The sequence below is a fragment of the Podarcis bocagei genome (genome assembly GCF_964188305.1).
Source record: "Podarcis bocagei genome assembly, chromosome: 5".
NCBI classification, from domain to species: Eukaryota; Metazoa; Chordata; class Lepidosauria; order Squamata; family Lacertidae; genus Podarcis; species Podarcis bocagei.
This window is the reverse complement of record NC_138129.1, coordinates 61,771,271-61,794,528: the sequence shown is the minus strand read 5'-3', so window position 1 is coordinate 61,794,528 and position 23,258 is coordinate 61,771,271. Positions and strand designations below refer to the sequence as shown.

Below are 23,258 nucleotides of genomic sequence, written 5' to 3'. Positions count from 1 at the left end.
AAAAACACTGGGGCCTTATTTGAATAGTAAAACGTCTGGCATCTGGTGGGCGGGGCTTTTGTGTTGTGCTCTGGAATCAGCCCCTCCCTTCGGGTGTTCAGTTAGAGAGGCCAACTGTCATTCTTGCCTCATGATGTTGTTTTGTTTCTCTCAGACAGTATGATACTGTGTTACAATTTGTATTATTAAGGCTTTGTTTGACATGGGCTTACTTGGCTGAAAGAAAAGAAACTCTGCTGAAGAATGGTGGAATATCCTAAACTGGGTGAGGGAGGGGATATTCCCAGTCTGACAGGAGGATTGATATTTTTTTTTTAAAAAAATCACCCCACCCTCCACAAATACATTGACCATGATAGGTAAATATTCCCTCAAAAATCCACAATGCATGAGAGAGACTCTTATCTTTTCCTGCCCAGTTCCTGTTTGCACTGGCTCAGCTACCTTTACCCTAAACACACCCCTTAAACATTTTCTCATATTGTTGGATACAAGCATTGGACCCCCACCCTCTCAGCTGTGGATGCGTGTGGTGGTGTAGTTACCTCTCCCCGCCCTTGAGGTAGCTGATGGTGGGGGAGGGGGGCATGTCTGGACTATTTTGGAACCTTGTCTCTTTTTGGGGGCTCTTTTGCTTGTGGCAGCCATTTTGTGCCGTGGCACACCCCACATCAGCTATGTTGTATTATGGCATGTGGCCCACCCACATGGCTGCCATTTTGTGACTGGCAGCCAGCGCAGTTGTTTAAATGTGTCCACTGGCACAAAAAAATGGCAACTTTTGGAGTGGCTCAAAATTGCTGACTTTTGTGACCACCTAGGAACTTAAGCGCACAAGTCTGTATCATATGAGGTAAAACCATTCAGAGAAGCAGCTCTGAATTAGGCTCTGCTAATGAATGCACAGTATGTTTAGGAAGTGGCTGAAGTCCCTCTTTGCTGCTGTCAATCAGCGTTAAGTGCCCTTTCATGCTCTCTTGTTGAGTTCTGCAAGGTGGGGCAAGAAAAAAATATTTCCTCACTTGTATCTGTCTTTAATCTCTTCCCTGCAGGGACTGCTTGCCTGATGTTTAAGCAGAAAATGAATAATACAAAGATAAGAAGATGCAGCATAAATTACTAATGGCAAATTAACAGCACATCCCCAGGACAACAGCAGTGGCAAGAACATGGACGACACCTGTTATGCTCCACATTTAAGAGCACTTCGATGGAATTATTTATCAGCATAAGTAATTTCCATTAACTTTAACTGAATAAAAATGCAGAGAACACATTAATCACAGTATATTAAGTATTTCATTCAAATTAGCCCTAATTGCCAATCTTATTTGATGCACTAAATTTAGGTTGCTTAATACTTATTGTAATGAATATTTTAACCCAATTGTATTGCAGCATCCATGGCGGTATACTGTCATTACTGGAGCCACATATTTGGAACTAATGGGTTTATGCAGTAATAAAAGCAATGGCAGACAGTATGGCTTTGTTTGTGATGGGGTGGTAACCACTTAAGAGTTCCAGGGGACTCTAGGTCATGTTGAGCTGCTGTTTTTTAAATAGTACATAGTATAGCATTAAGTAGCATCTTGTGTGTGGTTATAACGGGCAGCTGATTATTTCAAATTAAAAGCACTGACCATGCTGTGCACATGTATTTGGCTATGTCTGCTGCTTATATTGTTCATTTCCTACACTACCATAAATGAAATTATGCCAAGACATCTAGGACAAAGCAACTGCAGCACTGCAGTTGTCGTATCCTGGACGTCTTGGCATTTATTGATGCATAGAAAATTAACAATATAAGCAGCAGCCATAGTACTGCCAAGGTGCAGTAGACTGCCAAATGAGTAGTGCTAGTATTGCCAAGCATGGTGGCATTAGAGACTGATTTCTTATTTCCTGTACCAATGTGACTGCTGCTCAGAGGAAAGAACTGCAGCAGACAGTTCAGGAGAGTATGTTCTGGACCTGGCAGTCAGGTGATACCAGGCAGCCACTCCTGTCTGCAATAAATTCAGCAGACCTACTGCTTTCTTTTTAGTCTGTCTGAACAACATTGGTCATGGAGGACAACAGCCTATCCCTGTGTCACCCACCCATCCATGGCCACTACACTTCTTTGTTTTTAGCTCTAAGCTTTAACTGGCTTAAAGGTATCTCACTTATATATGGTCTTCAGAATTCCTAATAGAAAACTCTTAGTATCTTTTCCAAACTACAGTATCTGTTTCAAACTACAGTTTCCACACCTGTGATAGAGGGGCGGTAGATGAAAAGTGAGATTTTTTTTTTAAGCTTACCATTTATTTATTTTATGAAAGTGAGGTATGGATATTTTCATGTCTAAGAGTTTTCTGTGGTATTTTTGCATATTTACACCTCACCTCACTTACTGTACTATTTTATTGACTCATTTTAGATCTAGGATCGTTGAATTACGATATAGCTTTATATAAATTTACATATATTTTATCAGCTTTGTTAAATTTTAATTTATAATAAACTTTATTATACAGATGAGGGGGTGGAGACTTGCTGGGAAGCTAATACTGGCTTTCTGGCACACTTAATTCTAAAACAAAACAGACATTCACATGCGGTTCTATTAATACTTGTCAGGAACAGAAATGTGCAAAGCAATTCTGAGCCGAAAACATTTTCTTTGCTGTTCTAGTGGAAATGCATCTTAGCAAACTTTCTGTACAATAACTGGCTACCATAAAGAAATCTCGATAGCTTTGGCAATTTCAGTGCCTTGTTGGTATGCACTGGGGGAGCCATCTGAGAAAAGGGCCTTCTTTGCACCCTGTTGAGGCTGGGAACACTGCAATCTGGAAGTCAGACTGGAGTGCATGGGAGCAGCAATCTGCTCATTTTGAGAATGTTGTCATGAGAACACTGCTGCTGCTCCTCCACTTCTGAGTGCCTTAACAGAGTGCTGAGCATTTCAGTTGGCTTCCTCTCATTAAATGATCTTAAACTGTAGTTGTTACATATGTAAGGTTCTATACTTAGGCAGGAAGAACCAGCTGCCCAAATTTAAGTTGGGCTTGCCAGAAAAAGATCTAAGGGTCTTCATAGACCACAAGCTTACCATTGTGATGCAGCAGGGGAAAAACCCCTAATGCTAGGTTGCATCAACAGAAGTATAGCGTCCTGATCAAGGGAAGTAATAGTCTCACTCTATTCTGCCTTGGTCAGACCACACCTGGAGTACTATGTCTAGCTCTGGGCACTACTATTTAAGAATGATATTGACAAGCTAGAATGTGTGCAGAGAAAGGCAACCAACATGATTTGGAAAACAAGTTTGATGAGGAACGGTTAAGGATGTTGGCTAAGTGTAGCCAGGAAAAGAGGAGACAGAGAGGAGATATGATAGCCACCTCCAAATATCTAAAAAGCTGCCACATGGCAGATGGAGCAAGCTTGTTTTCTCCTGCTCCACAGGGTAGGACCCAAACCAAGGGAATTATGTTATAAGAAAGGATATTCATAATTATTGTTGTTGTTGTTTTATTTATACTCTGCCTATCTGGATGGGTTTCCCCAGCCGCTGTGGGCAGCTTCTGGCAGAATATAAAAACATAATAAAACTAAACATCAGGAAGAACTTTCTGACAATAAGAGCTGTTCAACAGTGCTGTTCACAGGTTGGATGGCTGTCTGTCTTGGATACTTAGTTGAGAATCCTGCATTGTAGGTTGGGCTCCCTTCCAGCGCTACAATTCTATGATTCTATCAGATGCTTTTCTGCAGCACTCATCTCCATCTCATGTTTTTATTGGTATGTTTGAGTTCTAAACTATTTCCTCTACGGAAGGCTCTCTCCAGGGATATTTTTTCAGTGCTAGGTGAGGACATTTTGTAGTTTAATTGCCTCATATTGTGCTTTGCTTTGAATTATTTTGTTTTTTGCACGTTATAGTTTATAAGTTGCTTTGAGATGCTAATGCAAAGCGACTAATAAGTTAAATAAATAATAGTAACAACCTGCAAATAGTTAAAATGAACAAATTTTCTTGAACCATACTTGTGTAAAGCAACACAGCAATTGCCCACAAAGAACTAAATGCATAAGTACTTGGTTTTAACATATGAACAATGCAGATTTCTGAATCCAAAGAAAAAATTAGACAATTGCTGTTTGCAAACTTTGTAGTCAGCCAGTTCAAACTTCTATTGAGTCCACCAATGTGCTGGGTACTTCAGAGCAAACCACTTCAGTCCCAAAAGCAGTCAACCAACCACAGAAAATAGATATGGTACATGGCATCATATCGACATTTAGAACCTAACAAAGGTTTCACTGTGGAACCTCCTACCAGCTTTCCCTCACTCATGTTTTATTCAGGTAACTTTGGGAATGGAAAGAAGCAAGTCCGGAGGCTGATCCACACCAGACCTAATTTAGGGGCTGGATTATTTCTTCAGCTACATAAGATGGCTTCCCTGATTTGATATTAATTCCCTTAATTATTTCTGATAGCGACTGGAAAACAAGGTGGTGTGGTGTGGGTGTTGCCTTTCACTACAGAAAACACTTTAAGGTCTCAGGCTTAATGATGAACAGATGAAAATATACAGAAAGTTAAGACAGATGGCTATGGGGTGGGGAGCACAGCAACACACAAGCAAAAACACAATAGCTCTTGGATGCATTTAAATGCCATTCTTTTCTTTCGTATACCTTTTTATTTTCTGCAGTATAAGCCTGGACATTACTTCTACTGCCTATTACCAGACAACCCTTTGTTTTAAAGGAATGCCCCCCTTTCCTAAACATTACGGCTCCATAGAAGTAATGGATAGCCTTTATTATTGAACAAACCAACTCCTCAGCACTACATCAAGCAGAGGCTGAAGCTCCAGGGTTATACTTTGCAGTGGCCCTTATATCAGGGGATGTCGATCTGACAATCCTTCTTCATCTTTTGAAGTGGTTGCCTGTAAAGGGGCTATTGTATGGATGTGGTTGAGCTTATAACTTGGATATATCCAACAAAGCCATCTAATTCTGAGAATAGAGAGGATTGATGGTTACAGTAAACAGTATAAAAGCTTTTGGAAATCCAAGGAGTTCTGGCTTGTGCACCTCATAACAAGATATAGCATTGCTGGACAGCTTCTTTATCATAATAACAGAAGCAAGTTAATGACCATCACCCCAGTCCTGATAACTGACCCACTAAGGAATATATGGTTCTGTGTACACACAGCATCTTTACACCCTATTTATCATTTGAATATGTTATGTTGCCGAATCTTGTAGCTGTAATTGCAAACTATGAGGCAATGCATGATTATATTTTCTAATTTCACTCCCTGCCTTATCTCATTAATGCAAGCCTGAGGGAGAACATGCTCACTTCATCCTCCAGAGCCAATAAATGTCCACTCTAGTTTTTGCTGTCATCAGGTGGTTCAAAGGAGCCAAATGTATACATCCCTCCTTTTCCAGGTCTCTAGCCCGAGGGAATGAAAAGGGTAGTAAGGCAGCCGCTGGCCAGATGGGGTAGTCAGTTGCTTCAACAGATGGTCTCCCAATCTATTTTCTGACAAAGCTAGTGTTGATCACACTCCTATGAATTCAGTCCAGGAGGTCAAGAAACTAAGTTGCTATGGAAATTTCCCTTGCATAATTGCAAGTTGAAAACAGTTAGAATTCATGAGGCAATGCAACTCCATACTCGTCTCATTAAACAGGTGTTGCATGTTTCATACTAAGCAGATGCCATGTTACAAACACTAAAAACCAGCCTCTGGGTCAAGAAAGCATCTTAATTCAAGACATGATTTAAGGGCATTTCTAGGTTTCCTTGCCCTCAGTGGAATCTGAACATTCTGTGAAAGTTAACCTCCTATCTAAAAGGCTGTCCTGACAAACATCCAAACTTCTCCCTCATTGCAAGGGAACACATCCTTCATAGCTACATTCATTTTGTAGAACTACCTTGCATACTAACTACCCAGACAGATCTGCTTATTCTCTGAATGTATAGGGGGAGGGCTGTAGTTCAGTGGTAGAGCATCTGAGCTGCATACAGAAGGACTCAAGTTCCATCCTCAGCATTTCAAAAGAACTGGAAACGTCTCCTGTCTGAAGTCCTTCGAGCTGCAGCCAGTCAGTATACACAATATGCAGCTAGATGGACCAATGATCTGACTCAGTATGAGGCAGCATTTTATGATCCCGCCATCACATTTCTCCTGGTTGTTGACAAGAGGCATTCTTATCCTCTAGAAATCTGAGGGCATCTGACAGTGCAGAAAATTTGAAGAACCTTTGAAGAACCTTGGTCTGCAGCCCACCCTGAACCTTTGGCTCTCAAGTCACTGCAAATATCTGAGATCTTGTCCACTTTGAAACTTTGCCCACTTCATTGCACTTGGGCTCCCATTGCAGCCTGCCGGAACCCTAATGTCCCTTCCCCTCCTTGTATGCAATGGTAACACTCCTTGCCTCCATCTCTCCACAGAGCAAGTCATGTCAAGCTGTTGGTTTAGAACCCAATGATTGCTGGGCAGAGTTGAGAAAGCCTCCAGAGTGATGCCTCCAGGAGCCACTGCCAGTCAGTGTAGGCCAGGGATGGGAAACATGTGGCCTCCAAGATGTTGTTGGACTGCAACTTGCATGATCCCTAGCAACTGGCCTTGCAGGTGGAGGGCGATGAGAGCTGTAGTCCAACAACAACTGGAGGATCACAGGTTTCCCCATCCCTGGTGGTAGACAATGGTGACCTAGATGCTCTAATAGACCAGTGCTCTAATTCAGCTTCACGAGTGCTCAGGGCTTATCCTCACCTTTTGCCCCACTCTTTCAAGGCCCACAGGTCCACACTTTAAAGCTCTGTTTCTGAGTGCACCCCACTTTTTCCGCTCTGTAGTTTCTCCTGCAAATCGAAGCAAACGGCACTTCGGGTTTTGTGTGGATTACCATTTGCTCCGACAGAAAGCACAGAGGAAAGGTAAGCGTGGCCTCCCTCATTCTGTGATTTGGTAGACTTGCAGGTACCACATGTTTTGACACACATTTGTCTTAGTTACATTTTGTACCTTTAAAATGTTAGGCATTCCCCCTGAAAAAACATAATGGGTGAAGTTGAGTATCCCTTACAGAGCAGGAAATGAGAGAAAGTCACTGAAAAAGTTCTTTTGGACTGCAGATTCAGGAAATAATAGCTCGTACTTTAGGTGCACTGTAAAACCTCCATATCTTATTACAGTGCAGTCAAGAGCTGAGCACTGTGTACCTTTGGTGGAGGTATGCCTACGTTTTCCTGTTAAAAAGTTGTGCTGTCAGGGAAATGGGGAGATATTTCATAGTGACTTAAATTTATCTCTCCAGCCCTTTTAGCCCGTAAAAATTGTTATCTAAAGATTTGTGGTGATTTATTGAAAAATAAAAATCTACCTCAGTAAAGCTAGCTTTCTTAAATTTCTTACGTGTTATTTCATAATCTGGATGGCATCTTTTCAATATCTTTATGGTAGCAGAGCACTAAGTCCAGCACACCAAATAAAAAGGGAACACAATATCTCAGAAATAAATCTAATTAAATTTATATAGAGGAATGCAAGGCATTTTATTTACACCAATATTAACAGGAGACCAAACAAAGAGCTTTTTCCTCCCTCCTGTGGTACTATACTCTTAAAGCTGTCATCCAGAAGGATCTTCTGTACTAAATGTTATGTAGCCATCCATTTTATACAGCTCTTTCCCTTGCTAAGCCTCACTAAGTGTAGGAAGCTAATGTCGAATGTAGTGATGTTAGGACTACCTTGCTCTACAAATCAGCATGATAGACCATCATTCATTTGTATCAGAGTGAACTTTAAAATAACAAACCATGACATTTTGGGCATAAATCTACCAGCAGATAAATATGTTCACTACTTCCCTTTGTGGATCAGGTGGTTTTCGGATTGACCTTAGCCTGTCCTGGGCCCTTAAAAGTCTGTATGAAAGAGAGTGAACTGTGTGATTCCCCCCCCCATCAGTATGATGCTCACTTCTCCAGGGATGATGCTCAATGCAATGTAAACATTATCAACGAAATATCCTTTAAGAGAAACAGCTATAACCCAGGAGGTCACCTCGGTGGTGCGACTTGTCTGGAGAAGTTATTACCGATCTGTAAGCTCCGAGACCTCACCCATAGATACACATATAGGGAAAAATGGTATAAATAAGTCAGAAATTAGATTGTTATAACAAAAGGGGGGAACCCTATGGAAAACTGTGTATAAAAATTTCCTGCTTTCTGGCACCATCTGTCCAACAACAACTGGAGGATCACAGGTTTCCCCATCCCTGGTGGTAGACAATGGTGACCTAGATGCTCTAATAGACCTGTATGTTTCTAGTGCTTTCAAATTGTTGTTTTTTTTATTAATGTAAAGAGTTCAATGAGAGGAGGAGCTAAAAGTTGCTGGCCTCTTAGCTGAGCAGGTGAAGTGGCCCAGTAGTCCTTGTGCCCCCTGCCTACTATGGCCTGATGGAATGGCGGCTGCTATTACTCTTTGGTAGCTCACCCATCATGCTTGTGTTTGCTGGATACCACAGTTTTAAATAGATGTATGAACTGGCCCTAAACTAGGCTGGTGAAAGGGAAGCCAATGCAAAAGAAGCAGCAAGAGCTTGCTAGCAACCAATATTGTTGAAAATGATCTTGGAATAAGATTGTAATTCATTTTTAGAGGCTGAAGTTAAAAGTTGCTCTCACAAGTAAAATAAGACATGATGTCAGTCTTGTGCAAGTGTGTCAGTCATACTGCCTCTTATCAAAGGTTACCCTCTACACTGCCGTGGGGGCAGGGAGAATCTTAACTAGGAGATACTGAACTAGGATACTAAATTAGGGGATATTGACTAGGAAGCCTTTTTTTTTGTTGGTGCCTCATCATAGCAGAGAAGCATACACACGGAAAATGCAGCAATGGGGCATGATGGAACTATGGAAATTATACTGCTACAGTGGTTCCTAGGGTTAGAAACAATTCAGGTTACAGACTCTGCTCACCTGGAAGTAGTACCTTGGGTACTTTACCTCAGGATGAGAACAAAAATTGCGTGGCGGCGGCAGTGGGAGGCTCCATTAGCTAAAGTGGTACCTCAGGTTAAGAACAGTTTCAGGTTAAGAACGGACCTCCAGAACAAATTAAGTCCGTAACCCGAGGTACCACTGTATATGTTATTGGGTGTGTGTGTTACTCTGCATGATTTCCTGGCCTGTGATTCTGTATCTAGTGAAGTTACAGAATCTAGTAGAAGAATCTGTTTAAAAAGTCAAAGCAGTCTGTTTGTAAGGTATTGGTCTTAATGTGGTATGCATTGCCCCCTCACCTGGCTTGATATATCATCCTAGGATGGAGAACAGGTAGGAGGTGGTCTGTGTGTTTGTGTAAGAGAGAGAGTTTTGGTTGCTACTGGAAGCTGGAAACACAAAGGCTTGTCTTGCTCTGGGCTGTGGCTTGGATAGGCAAGATATATTGGAGTGTTAATGCTGCAAGCCCTTCTACCCTGTGTTCAGGCTTTATGTGCAAAGGTTGTATATATATCCTAAAGACTGGTGTCTGATTTTCATTCTTGTGATGACTCTCACAAGCTGATGCCTTCATGCACTTTGGAGATGATCGCTAACATATGAAGCACCGTTGGACAGACATTGACTTGCTTCAGGGCCACCCATGGCTGAGCAGTGGGAGTTGAACCTTCTTTGATCAAACACAATTCTCTGTCCATTGCCCCACCTCACTCATGCACCCTGTTATGATGTGCTAGCACACAGCTGTGGTTCCTTTTAGAACCTAGTTTATTCTCATTGGACAGGGTTTTTTGTTGAGAGAGAGAGGGAGAGGGAGAGAAAGTGGCTCCATCTGTACTCTGTCTGAAAAGTGCCAGCCAGCATCATTTCACCTACCAGCTGGAGTTGCCATTGGAGACCAGAAGACCCTTACAGCTGAAGCACTTTATAGGAAGGTTGGGACCTCTAATGTAAGACTGCAGTGTCAGCACTGGCAATGAATTCAGACCCCAATGTAGGCCTGGCAACCATGACATTCTGGGACAGAGGTGAAAGCCCTCAATGACTGAGCCAAGCTGACAATTAATTAAACCCTCATTAACAGCAAAGTGGCTCCTCACCCCCTCTCTCCTCCCGTTTAGGAATGTGATTTTTCTGTGTGAGGACGTAGTCTGCATATTTTATAGCTTGTGTACTTTAGACCTTCTTCTGATCTTTTGGAATGGCTGTGCGTGGCATATGTTCCCTGCAGATGGGAGCTGGGAAAAGAAAGGAAAATGCATATTCATTATTTTCAGTGTATGAAGGACATATTTCCTATAAAGGTGTTATTTATAAACCATTATTAGGAGCTGGTAGATTGTTGGAAGGATTTCAACAACTATAGAGAATCACGGGTGCTAAAAGGCCAACAGCCTGTTATAGAACAGCCTTCCTGAACTTGTGCCCTCTAGATGTTGAGCAGCACTGCTCCCACAAGCCCTGACCATTGACCATGCAGTCAGGGTCTGGAGTGCACCTTACTGGGGAAGGCCACCTTATAATAACCTATCATGTCTTCTATCATTGGCAAAGCCATTTCACACACAAGCGGTTTATTACTGTAGCGTCGCTTGAGCCTAATTGTGCTCAACTGTAGGTGACACATGACTTTGTCTTAAGAGTGTATATAACTGGAAATGCAAGAAGTTGCCTTCAAATCAAGCCATACCATTAGTCCATCTAGCTTCATACTGACTGGAAATGGATCTCCAGGTTCAGAGAGCAGCCTTCTTTTCCAGTCTGTCTGAAGATACCAGAGAATGAAGCCACCATGTTTGGCATGCACAGCATGTGCTCTGCCACTGAACCATGTCTTTCCGAAAAACAGCCATTTACCCTAGTGCTGCTGAAGGCATAAGCTGCATTTCATCAGGCCCTGCAACCATTGCACCTGTTGTTTGTGTGCAAGTATAACAGTTTTCTTGCATTAAGAAAACACAGTCTCCCTGTTCTTTTCCTTATCATGCCACACTTCTCCTGTTTTCATATTTCCAAAATATTGCATGGTAAAATATAATGCCTCTTGGGGAAGTGTGTTGAGCACCATGACCAATAGAATCATAGAGCTGGACTGTTCCTTACCTGAATTTCTCCTCCATTACTGGTCAGGAACCGTGGCCACTTATTGCTGTCTGCCCCAGCACAGCAGCAGCCTGGCACTCACTTGCAGAAACTCTTGTTAGAAAGTGTTGGCATCTCAAGTGAGTGAGCAGCAGCACCACAGATACTGATTTTCTATTAGTCCACCGCGTCTACTGCATATTGATTTTCTTATCCCCTCTCCCATGCTTTCCTCCAAGCCCCCCTTTCTCTGATTGATGGATCATTGATATTACCTGCTAAGAGGAGTTACAATTAAGCAGATGTTAGATAACTTCCCCCTGTATTTAATAGCACTCTTAATTCAATTGTATTCTTTACATTTCCTTTTCTGGCTATAGCCTTAACCAACCTTCATCCTGTGCATTCAACAAAAGAGGTGCTGATTACTGAAGGGAGACCCTTTTGCTAGAATCCAATCACAGCCACAGATCTATTGTAAGTTTTCTTGCAGAAAGAGAAGTTTATTTTGCTGCTCACTTAGACACAACAAAGGAAAGCCATGTACAATGGATGGTTAACATTCACAAAGCCAGTGGCTTGGATCCAGAGATTCCACAAGGGGAACTCTGCTCATAGGATTTCTCCACTGTTGGAAGTGGAGAGGGGAGTGATTTTAACCAATTTGTCCTACACGGTTCCATGTGCCCCTTGAAAATCTGGAGGGTTGTGTGGGAAGCCTGAGTTAAAAGCTGTGGCCCTCCCAGTTGTAGTGCAGATGTTGCTGGACTAAAACTTCCATCATCCTTGGCCACTGTCCATCCTGGCTGGGGATTACTGGGCACAAGAATGTCTGGATGGCCAAATGTTTGCTATTCCTGGCTTGGATGATTGAGTCTCTCAAGGCATCTGTTTCTTTCCCCTGAGCCCTGTACTTTCTTATGTGGCACTTCCTATTCTGTATTAGGGCTCTGGGTGTCATCTCATCTGATTTCTCCAGTGAACTATTTCACTTGTGGATCCCAGGCATTAGGGCAAATGGTGCAATGTCCCACCAGCCTCGGCCTGCCTCGGACAACTCCCACCTGCCTACCATCTTGCTTAACATCCAGCCCAGGGGGTTGACATTGGCTGTCAGCTTCCTCTTCCTGAATGTTGCCATCATAGAACTCAGTAGGATGGAGGACGAGGCAAAACTGCCATTCACTCTGCTTGTCATTGGCTCCGGCTCCCATCTACTGTTGGCCTCACTGTCTTCTGCCCTACTGGTGCCAATGAGCATCAGCACCACCAGTTCTGGATCTCTGCATGATGGGCCAAGCTCACAACTTCTTGCTTTACAGTCGCTTCTCTCTCCCACCCTCAGCTGTTATTCCCTCAAACTGTTGTTTGACTACTCAGAAGGAAGGGGTGGAGATCTGCTGAAAGGAGTGTGTGGTAGCCTGATGAATCTTCTCAGAAAGTTGATTTGAAACAAACCAGCATATTGGTTGCCTTGTGGTGAAGCAATAGTTTGTGCACCTAACCACAAGTGCAGGTCATGAGTTGGTACATCTATGCCTATTTTCCCAAAGTGTATTGAGTGAGGACATTAGCCAAACAACGGTCAGTATCATTTTCAGCCCATTTTCTGCCATCCCAGAAAGTTGTGAGGATTGGCACTTAATTACTATGCAACAATTGGCAGAAGCCAAATTAGCATTTCTGTCTCTGATGTCTATAGATGCTGCTGTTCCATAGTTTCCTCCCTGGCAAACTTTTGCATCCACAAAGCTTGCAGCAGTGCTGAAATCCCAGAACATATATTTAGCCCTTCTTGACAGGCTCCTAATTACAGAATGATTGATTGAGGCTGAGACTGCACCTGTCTGTGTGAAAATGTCTTCATATTGGTTTCACGACTTAAACCAGGAGAACCACAGAAGAATGATTATGAAATACAAGCGGCAACGTTCAGAGATGTACAGAACATTCACTCATTTCAATGTTCAGATCAAATGTAGTATTTTCACAGGAGCAAGGAACGGTATTTCCCCAAGCTCCTTAAATGTGCAAATGCTCTCCTTTTTTCAATGCTGTTTGCTGCAATTGTTTTACAGCAAACCCTACTTCCCCAACTGCCTGAAGCAGATTTGGAAATGCCAGAGAGAGCTCAGAGGAAGGAAGACTGAGAATGAATTTAACTCTTTTCTAGCTACTGTTTGTATTGGTGATTAGTGGGTACAGGATACTGACCCCTCTCTCTGAATCTACTTGTGCTTTCCCCATACCTAACCCATTGGCATGGTACACAGTGAGACCAACTTCTTCTAATATTTGCAGATAATACCTGATACATACCCTCCAATGTGATGAATGGAAAAACCATCTTCGGGGGCTGCACTTCCATGTGAGTCACTTGACCTGTGCAAGATTGTGGCCCTGGAGAAAAATGTTTTTTTTCCCCAAGCATGGCAGCCCCAAAATGTGCATTTGGAGGTGGCACACAAGATGGTGACTCCCCAAAAAGCTATTTTTCAGTGCAATATCATGTCTCCAAACTGTCTGGGAGCATGGTGTCCAAAATGGCCATCATGCTCTTGCAGGGAAAAACAGGATGCCCCCTTTCCCCAGGACAGTTAAGGGGTATGCTAATACACATAATCTACAACACGGATGGGGAACTTGTAGACCTCCAAATATTGTTAGACTCCAATTCCCGTCAGCTTCAGCCAGCACAGAGCCTTACTAATGTCAGGCAGGTAAGAAGATGTGTCTGTGTGGTGAGGGTGTAGAATCAACATCCTAAATTAAGGTTGGGGAACTGAGGTCCTCCTGGTATTCTTAGACTACAACAATCATTCTTCCTGGTCATGGGCCATTCTCTAGACCAGCTCACAAAATCTGTCACAGGGTCATGGCAAATGTATAAGAAATCAATTGCGGCTTCCTCATCTGACTTTGCCTTGCTGCATTTAAGTACATTCCATAATGAAGGAAACAAGCATAACATATGAGAAAGTAATTTGTCGCTGGCGTACCGTTCTTTGCTAGGGAGCTGCCACCTGCTGCCATTAAATAATCTGAGAACAAATCAATTATGTCCACTCAATATATAAACCATAATATTCCCAAGGCTAATCACTTGAGCACATCTAAGTGTGTATGCACACAGACACAGCAAAGCAGAGGTATAAGAGAAAAGAAAGAATGGAATTAGTCACCAAAGGCAACCAGTCAGGAAAGCTGGTGGGGCAAAGAAACATGGGGACCTGCTTTTATACCATTGGTCCATGTAGCTCAGTATTGTTTACACTGATTGGCAGAAGCTCTCTGAGGTCACAGACTGGAGATGCTTCCAGTCTCATGTGGAGGTGTTAGAGATTGAACCTGGCACTTTCTGCATTCAAGGCAGGTGCTCTGACATTGAGCTGCTCCCCTCACCTAAGAAAATCTGTGGTCATCAAGAGCAATTTAGGGCACATCTGGATTACCTTTTGTGTCGTGTTTCTAGGCACATGCCTGCAATTTAAAGCACCATGTCCTTTCCCCTGTTTGTCTGGGCCTGATGGTTGCCATCAGGGTTGAGTTAGTAGTGATCAGCAGTGGGTAGGGCTAGGGTGTGGGCCTCTGCAGATACCTCACAATGCTAACCCCTGATGACCCTGATGGTTACTTCTTGGGGGGTGGGGGGTGGAATGTAGGTGTTGGAAAACAGGGCAGAAGCAAATACATCCATTGCCATTTGAACATTTGGAGAGAACGGTTGCTAATTCTACACTAGCATTTCTCCCAAGGGTGCTTCTAGACTCAAAGTATTTTGCCGGAGGGAGTCAAAAGCATGTTGCTGCCCTAGCACAACTAATTCACTTTTAAATAGAAAAGGCTCCTCCAGAGGACCTGTTTATTGAACATCCATCGTAGCCATCGGGAAGTTAGATTATTTATTTATTTATTTATGCTTGCACTGCCCCTCCCCCCACCAATCCCTGGTAAACCAGCCTACTCATGCACATAGAATGTTAATTATGCTTGACAACAGAAGATAAAGACACATACAGTGGTACCTTGGGTTACAAACACCTCAGGTTACAGACGCTACAGGTTACAAACTCCGCTAACCCGGAAGTAGTACCTCGGGTTATTAACTTTGCCACAGGGTGAGAACGGAAATCGCACGGTGGCAGCACGGCAGCAGCAGGAGGCCCCATTAGCTAAAGTGGTACCTCAGGTTTAGAACAGTTTCAGGTTAAGAACGGACCTCTGGAATGAATTAAGTTTGTAACCCGAGGTACCACTATAGAATGATTCTTATAGAATGTAGAAGGGCTGTATGTTGTTGTTTTTAATCTGTCCACCCAAGGTAGGGATTTGCTTTGGAATGACAGCAGTTAAAACTGGGCTGAGGAGGAAGGAGACAAATTAATATATGATCTCTCTTAGACAGAGAGCTCCAGAAGCAGAATTCTTTTGTAATGTTTCGTTTCTTTTTTTTATAAAAAAATCTAATTGATGTTCTGACTGTAGCTATGAACTCCTTTTTTTGCTGTCACTTTAATAAATGCACACTGGGTTCACCTCCCACGTATGGCAAGCAAGCCCCATGAGTGTAGATGGGGAGACCTTTAAGAAAAGACCAATATTTGCATATCTATTATAAATGTACTCTTGTGTTATTCTTGTTTCATTAAAAATTTCTATTTGGATAATATGCAAGGTCAATACTGTCAGTGTTGTGGAAAATTCATTTATTTTTAAATTAAAGCTAAATACAGAAAAGCTACTTTCTGAAAGTGGTGTAAATCCAGGAGACCTCCACTGATATGAGTAGTGTTACTCTGGTCTGTGTCAGATCAGAATTTATGCTGGTATATTTATAGATTCTCAGAATATTGCATGAGGGGAAGCTAACATGGCAATTACATCAATTTACTTTCTCCAGGTAAACCTATTATTTAAAATACTTTTCCAAACCAATATTCTGAACCCTGAAGCTCAGGTGTGTATTATTTCTCCATCCATCACAACGGAAGCGCAGAACTCTCCATTCCATGTTACACTGAGTTTGTTGCTAGTTATGTTTCTTTGAAATGAATGGAGACCCCCACAGGAATTGTTCTTGTGCAGTCATTGAAAACAGAAGTTGGGGTGTGGATAAATATGAAAGGAAATATATAGGTCAAGTGCTCATTTGCTTTCTGATTGGAAATCAGATCCACTTAGGTGCAACCGGGTGAACTGGGCAGGACAAGACTAAAGTAATTTGGCATAGTGAGAACTCATTAAACGTGTTATTCTTTCATATGCCATAGACCAGTGCTTTTTTGCACATTTAACTGTGCAGAAGCCACCAATAAAATGCTGCTGTTGCTTGGGAGTTATCAGCTGATTCTAACTCTTACCCCAGTGACCAAACCTTCCTGCCTTCTAATGTTCTTCTCTCAAAACTCAATGTTGGCATCTGTGAGCTCACTCATGAATCCAAATATCCATGAATTTGGATATTTGATTTAGCAGTCTGACACGGCATGAACAGCCAGTGTGATTTGGTTGTGTGCTGCTGTATTGCAGAGCTATTAAATGATGTTTAGTATGTTTAGCCTGGAAAAGAGGAGACCGAGAGGAGATATGATAGCCATCTACAAATACCGAAAGGGCTGGCACATGGCACATGGAGCAAGCTTGTTTTCTCCTGCTCTTCAGGGTAGGATCCAAACCAATGGAATTCAGTTACAAGACAGGAGAGTCCAACTAAATATCATGAAGAACTTTCTGACAGTAAGAACTGTTCAATAGTGGAACAGTTCCCCTCGGGAGGTTGTGGACTCTCCTTCCTTGGAGGTTTTTAAGTGGAGGTCAGGTGGTCATCTGCCATGGATGCTTTAGCTAGCTGAGATTCCTGCATTGCAGGCGGTTGTGCCAGGATGTTAAAACTGCAGTCAAAGAGAGATCCTTCAAGGAAGAGAAGGCAAGCCTGGATATTCACAAAATAGCTTGTTGTGTGCAACATTTTATTGGTAAATGCAAGAGTCCTACTGTTTTCTAATGTCCAAACTCTGGCCAGCTGCTGGCAGAGGGTAACAGAGCAGCTACGCCACTGCCTCACCAGCAGCTGCATTGCATTCAAACATAGCAAAATAGCAAACACTAAAAACTTCCCAATACAGGGTTGCCTTCAGATGTCTTCTAAAAGTCAGATAGTTGCTTATTTCATTGACATCTGATGGGAGGGCGTTCCATAGGGTGAGTGCAACTCCTGAGAAGGCCCCTTGCCTTCTGGTTTACTCCCTCTCCCTTAAGCCCCCAGAATTCCCTGTTTAAATTCTTCTGTGGGCTACTGTTGGCAGGTATCCTGTCAAGCAGTACTTCTTCTGGACCTCTTGGTGGGTGTCAGGGGAGCTCATCACCAGTGGCAGCCAGTGAAGGGATACATCCACCCAACCCAGCTCCCTCCACCTGCCCAGTCTGGTGCAAAGAGAGTTTGCTTTGTAGCCTGAGGATTGTAACTGATCCAATTTTTTTGGACTTGAATACTGCAAAAACAGTCAGTTAGCATTGATTGCCTGGATAAAGCAGCAAAAGATGTTATTGAACCGTGAAACGATGAAGCACTTAATGAAAACAACAGATCTTAAATGCTGAGATTTGAATATTAGAGGATGCTGTAAATATTTATTTTCTTCTGAAAGATTTTGTGAGCAAAGATGTAGATTTTTACCAGATTGCAATAGCTTGATCATTGATTTCCCTAAAAAAATAGTTAGAAGTAGATGTATGCAATTATCATTCTTACAGTTAAATCTGATAAAAGTGTTTTCTGTTTAAGCCAATACATCTAAAGGTCTGCATTGGGCCTTGACTTATGGAGAAACAATATTGTCTATTTAACACCAGTAAACAGTGGTGGTTAAAATGATTATTTCTTTTCAATATTTCACCTGTGGGTTGAGAAATCCAATCTTGTACTTGGTTGTTATCAACAGGAACACAGAAGAATGAAAAGCTGTTTCTAAAGCCATAAAATCCATCCATTCCAATGACTTGGGAAGGTCAAGCTGTGAGCCTGGTAAGCAAAAGGACGGGAGTTCAAAGGACAGTCTTGAATACTAACGATGTGAATGAATTTAGTTGTAGCTATTAGTTGTTGTGTTGGCCTCCTTTAAAAGTAATGAGGGATTTTAATTCTCCCTGAGCTGAGACGCATCTTTAAATATGTAATTTGAGATCCCTTTTCCTAGCCTAGGAAACGAACACTTTCTCTGATTAGCACGGAAGTGTATGAAGTTGCAGATGAATTCATGAGCAAGCTTTGCTGTAGGCAAGGAAAGTATATAACAAACAGGCATCAGAAATGTACAAATGAATGAAATTAGTTATCAGTGTGGACCAGAGTAATGAAAAAAAGATATAGCAGGAGGTGCGTGCATAAAAAGACAGTCCTGTAAATAATCAGTAGGTGACCATGTAAACTTGACATGGTTTGGAGGGAGAAATATACATTTCTAATGGAACAAATTTTCATTTTCCACTTTACAATGGAAAAATATTTTAAGCAAGAGAAATATTTTTCCCCCTTTGTATGCTGCAAGGCTCTCGGCAGCATTTAGAGGGGTTGCTCTAAATTTATACTCACAGGAAGCCTATGAATGAGAGAGTGTTACTGAGCCCAGGTCAGCAAGGATTTTAATCCCGATTTACCTGCTGGCACTGTTAATACTGCATCATGCTTGCACTACACTCTTTAGAGCTCATAGTACAAGTATTCTCTACTCCCTGCACAGCTACTCAGAGCATTAAAACATTTGTATGTGTCTGAGAACAATGAAAACACCTAACACAGTGGTTCCCAATTAGGGGTCTGGGTACCCCTGAGGTGCCACAGAATGCACCCAGGGGGTCCGTGGCCCTATCCCTTGCCTCCCCCCAACTATTTTTTTGTAATTTTTGCATGGTAAAATCACAAATTTTATGGCCTGTTTTTTTTTGTATACCTAAAATCAATTGCTTATTCAAAGCCAATTCAAGCCAATTCAAAAAATTGGTTTGCAGAGGTAACTACCATAGAGTTATCAAACTTTTCAAAAGTAGGGGGTCCATGGCTTGGCTTTTGAAAAATAGGGGGTCCTAAGTAATTGGGAACCACTGATCTAAAACACTCAAGATCTAAACTGCTAACCTCCACATTGTTATACTGTAAGAATGACCTGTGCCTTTCGTCATTATGGCACAGAGAGTCTTGAGGGTGCTCAGCCCCAGACCATGGTCTAAGGGCACACAGCTACTTTGCTAAAACTAAACAGACCTGGGAACTGACTTGATGGAAGCCTACCTTGGAATCCCATGTAGGCCATCTTGAGTTCCAAAGTAGAAGAAAGGTGGGATATAATTATCTAACTAAGGATGAGAAGCATTGTTTTCTACTTGCCACTGTAAACCAATGATATTCTTCTAGTTAAGCAATGAAAGGCTATGGATAGCTGAACAGTCTTGAGGAAGCCATATTGTGGCAAATATTCACCTTTTTTAAAAAGACAAATAACCATAAGAAATACTGGAAAGCTGCACAATGATGATTGTTTTCACAATGGAAAATGGCTTCAAGGTGGGTTTGATGACCGAGATGGTTACAATTAGCCTCCTTGGTGTGGAAAAACCCTCAAAATGAAAGAGACTCTTTTTGGCCCCAGACTTCAGGAACCACTAAGAGTAGTTCTGTTTGCAACTTCTGTAGCAGAGCCACTAGGGGGCAACAAGCTCACATACATGCATAGCCTATATGGCATAGCTTTCTGTCCTTGCAAGGGTGTGTAAGAGGACCAGTTAATATCCGAACCACATGGAGGTTATCAGCCTGCTTGAAAAAGGAAGGTACATTCATTTGTATTTATAGGGTCTTCCTACACAGAACATTCAGAGTAACTTCAGCCATGCAATTTTGTAAACCACCTCAGAGCTGTTCTAGGAAGCTTGACAAACCAACAGCATCAGTTTTTCAACTCAGCCTATCACCCATAGACGTGGATGCCATTTCCCTCTGATAGTTTACTTTTATTGGAAGAACCTTAGGCAATTAGAGTGAGGACCTTTAAGGCAGCTTTCCCTAACCTTGTGCTTTCCCAACATTTTGGACTATAACTCCCAGAATTTCTAACTGCTGGATGTGTTGGTTGATAGAAATTGTAGTGAAAACTCATCAGGAGGGCACTGGCGGAAAGTGGAAGGCTGTTTTAAGGTGTGGTTGAATGGGCGTCAAGGCACATTTTTCTGGATTTGGCAGCATTTGTTTTCAAGGCTGAGTGGTACCCATTTGTTTTCAAGGCTAAGTCACTCCAGTTTTGTCACACTTGAGAATATGTGGTTGGCTTCTCTCATAGACTATGTACACACGATGCATTTAAAGCATGTTTAAAACACAGACACCCCACTAGGGGTGGCTAATCTTTTTTTTCTTATTTTGCCCGAAAGTTGTAGTCACCCTTGGCCAACCAATGCCAGTTCCGTGTGTGGCCACCTGAAACTATTGCACACTCTTACATACCCTCCCAAACAAGCACACAGTCTCATCCTACAGATCAGAATGATCAGATGAGAAAGGGGATTATCACTCCCCCTTAAGCAAATGAACAACCCATCTGTATCATGGGGCAGGGGTGAGTGGAGAGGTATGCATGCCTGTTATACTATATTTTTAGTTTTGCTGATGCTGCTAGCAAAACTGGTAGGTTATGGAAACCAGAAATGTGTGTGTGTGTGGAATCAGGTCCACATCCTGGGGGTAAGCCATTCCTGTCTCTTAAGGAATGTGCCACAAGCCCTTGATGAGCTGGTTGCCTTTTTCTGTCTTTTCCGCCTCTTAAGATGCCCTTTTATAGATGGGGTGACCAGAACTGTACATAGCATTCCAAATATAACTGCACCATAGATTTATAGAAAGGCATTTTACCCTTCAGGCTACTTTTATTTTTAGCCTTCTACTTTATAATCCCTAACATAGACTTACTGCTGGCTGCACACCACACTGATGTTTTCACTGAGCTATCCAACGTATAATGAAACAAAATGTAGTGCAATGTGGTACCCAGAGTAGAGCCTGCTATCAGTCATCGCTGTTCTTAGAATTTCATATAGTACATTTGTCTTTCGTCTTTCCTTTTTCTGATTACCTGTTTACACACTTTTCTGTTTATGAAAACTTAATACTAGGTGTATTGGTACATTTCTGGTATTCCTTTGGAAAAGAGTGGCAAGATCAGAAATGGTGTATAGATTTTTGAGTGTATGCTCGGAACTAGGGATGTACGAAGGCATTGTTTTCTGCCCTGCCCTGTATTGGTCACGCGCAGCACTGTTTACCTTCTGCTGCAGTTTGTCTTCCACCAAAACCTACATTTGTCTCACTGTGTGCTGTGGTAAAATTATGAAACTTGTGTCATTTATGTAATTAATTATGCAAATCACATGGTCATTATGCTATTCTACCCCAGTCATTTCAAGGCAAATTGGGAGCGGGGCTGTAATCAATTGTATAAACTACTACAACTTGTGTTCCCTGCCGGTAGACAATTAACACATGTATTTCATCCCTGTCCCTGATATTCTGCTATTTCAGTTGCAGTGATTTCAAATATCACTTCTCTGTATTCTGAATGGGTGAAGTTCACAGGCCGCTACCTCTTTTCATACCAATCTGTTCAGTTTTAACTGCCTTTCAGGACAATTCTTGCTTACAAAGGATGTTTGAAGTGTACACTAAAGCTGTAAAGTACAGACGCCACAAAGGCACATTTGTAAAGTAAACACTTTTCAGGGGATTATAACTGGCTGAAGCTCCATGTTGAGTGTACACTTGGTAGCAAAGTCAGGTCTGCCACTAGCCCAAACCATACATTTGTGCTCCTATGCTCATCAACATGGGAGTGTGGATGTACCAAACAGTGCCACCTTCTTGTCTTCATGTGAACAGCATGACTGTCGCTATAGAGGCTTCATGCGTACAGCTGTGTGCTTGAAGGCTCCACCATTACAAATGGTAATGCTCCATGTGAAGACTAGAAACCGGGGTGTCTGGATGACTTCCTGTTCCTGTCCAGATGAGCACAGGAGCAATAATGCCTGTACAGGGCTTCTGTGTCTTGCACAAAGCACCTTCCTGAGCTCCTCGGTGCAATGCCAGGATTCAGAGGGAAGAAATCAACTCCTCCAACTGACTGAGAAGAGGGTTGTCTCTCTCAGTTGCCTCAATAGCAGAAACTTATGGGAACAGCTGAAGGTCACGTGACCAAACTGGCTTTGCTGATATTTCTGAGTTTAATTAATAAGACCACAGCAGTATGTTTTTGCTTGCTCTTCAAACAGAAAAAATCCTGCATCTGTCTCGGCACAAGGGCTCCAACCTAAAGGATCACAGGCTAAATTGTTATTTCCTTTGGCATTTTGCTCTCTGCAGCTGCTCCAACAGCGGAGTCTGCTGCCATTGTTGCAAAACAAACACATTGATACTCACAATTAAAACCAGTTTCAAAATGGACCTTAACTCCATCACAGAGTTTGTGTACAGGGAAGCACTGCATCTGATGTATGCAGCCACTCTGCAGGGAGCCTTTGTCACAGGTATTTGTTTTCGATGTGCTTGCCCAGCGTGATGCTCAATTTGAATTCTTCCCCTTAACACACAGCAATGGACAATCCCTCTCATTTCACTTCAGGCTCTTTTGCAAAGGCTGGATGGCACTGCTGGAAGCTAATCAGCATGATTTTTTTTACACTTCTCAGGGACCTCTTGGTAATCATTGTCATAATCATCCTTTCTAAAGGGGCCCCAATGTACTCCTAAACTCTGCAATGGATTATACTCGGTGAGTCATGGGGGTGGGGGGTGGGGAGGGAAATAACTGTCTCTGCCAATACGTGTTTTGTTGTTTTCCCCCTGAATTCCACAGCTACCTGGGAGACACAGAAATAATCTGGCATTATGATTTTTTAACCCGCTTTAAAAAGTGCCCTTCTCTTTACTCTTAGGACAGATTTCATATATGCAAGCGTCAGATAGCTTAAGCAATAAGAGCAATTCACATGACGCCTCGAATCCGCTGACAGATCAGTTCAGATCTAATCCACATGTAATTTCACAGTTGAATAAAAGAATTTTATTCTTTCTCT

At 42.3% G+C, this 23,258-nt stretch overlaps 1 protein-coding gene and 1 long non-coding RNA gene across 3 annotated transcripts in view; both read left to right on the top strand.

The window, feature by feature from the left end:
• The first annotated feature begins 2 nt into the window (after positions 1–2).
• Positions 3–6,386, top strand: LOC308588495. Of its 2 annotated transcripts, XR_014008804.1 has the most exons (3): positions 87–265; positions 1,053–1,232; positions 6,254–6,386. It is a non-coding gene; the product is annotated as an uncharacterized lncRNA (long non-coding RNA). The 2 variants fall into 2 exon arrangements; XR_014008805.1 differs by lacking the exon at positions 6,254–6,386 and having other exon boundaries at positions 3–265; positions 1,053–1,280.
• Positions 6,387–6,894: 508 nt separating this feature from the next.
• DAB1 (DAB adaptor protein 1) overlaps positions 6,895–23,258 on the top strand; it is a 656,563-nt gene continuing 640,199 nt past the window's right edge. Inside the window, exons 1-3 of the mRNA XM_081196886.1 lie at positions 6,895–6,977; positions 18,083–18,165; positions 19,552–19,701. The gene's annotated coding sequence lies outside the window, so the exon portion shown is untranslated. The remainder of the gene's footprint in view (positions 6,978–18,082; positions 18,166–19,551; positions 19,702–23,258) is intronic.